General features: G+C 31.9%; 1 protein-coding gene across 1 annotated transcript in view; it reads right to left on the bottom strand.

Annotated features, from left to right (window-relative positions):
• LOC106873093 (myb-like protein A) overlaps positions 1–1,049 on the bottom strand; it is a 163,354-nt gene that overhangs the window by 142,711 nt on the left and 19,594 nt on the right. The gene's annotated exons all lie outside the window — the stretch shown is intronic.

Below are 1,049 nucleotides of genomic sequence, written 5' to 3'. Positions count from 1 at the left end.
ATATATATATATATATATATATATATATATATATATATATATACGCGCACACACACAACATACACAGAACACATGCATATACACACGCAATATACTACAGTTTTTTGTCTACTGAATTCCACTCACAAGTTATTGTATAAATTATATATATATATTGTATATAATTATACATATATATATAATATATATAATTACATATTCTGTGTTGAACTTGTTTGACAAGTGATCTGATGTGAAATCATGTGTTTGTATCATGGTAGACTTAGGTTACCCATCAATATACATATAAATATGTGTGTGTATGTGTGTATATTATTATATACGCTTGTTGCTTTTCATTACTTCATAATAATAATAGCATTATACATCATTAAGTATGAAAGTCTTTTATCAGAATCTGTGACCTGGTTACTCAAGTTGAATGTCAGTGACCAGACTAGCAGTTTAGAACAATAACAAACAAAAAAAAAATAGAAAACAAATAATCATATTATACACATACACATATATATATATATATATATATATATATATATTATATATATATATACACACACACACAAACATACATATATATATATATACATATACATATACACACACACACATATATATATAATATATATACACACACACATACTCACATATATATATATATATATATATATATATATATATATATACATATCATTATCATCATTGTTTAACGTCTGTTTTCCATGCTGGCATGGGTTGGACGGTTTGACTGCAGTCTGGAGAGCCAGTGGCTGCACCAGGTTACACACACACACACACATGTATATGTGCATAATACATACATACACACACACACATGCCGCCTGGCTGGGGCTTGGCTGCTCTGCATTCACAAGGGGCAACACCCTGAAACTAGTCTGCAGATGCCAAACCAGCAGGGGGACACTGCTGACCTCCCCTGTTCGAAGGTTATAAAGGACACAGGTTTCGTGTGTCACATAGCTAGCTAGAGGCGATGGCTTCTTGGAGCTAATTCACGGCAGCTTTCGTCCTAATTTTGGGACTGCCATGCT

This window comes from Octopus bimaculoides, chromosome 6 (assembly GCF_001194135.2).
Source record: "Octopus bimaculoides isolate UCB-OBI-ISO-001 chromosome 6, ASM119413v2, whole genome shotgun sequence".
Classification (NCBI taxonomy): Eukaryota; Metazoa; Mollusca; class Cephalopoda; order Octopoda; family Octopodidae; genus Octopus; species Octopus bimaculoides.
The sequence above is the reverse complement of the archived record's forward strand: the minus strand, read 5'-3'. Positions and strand labels throughout refer to the sequence as shown.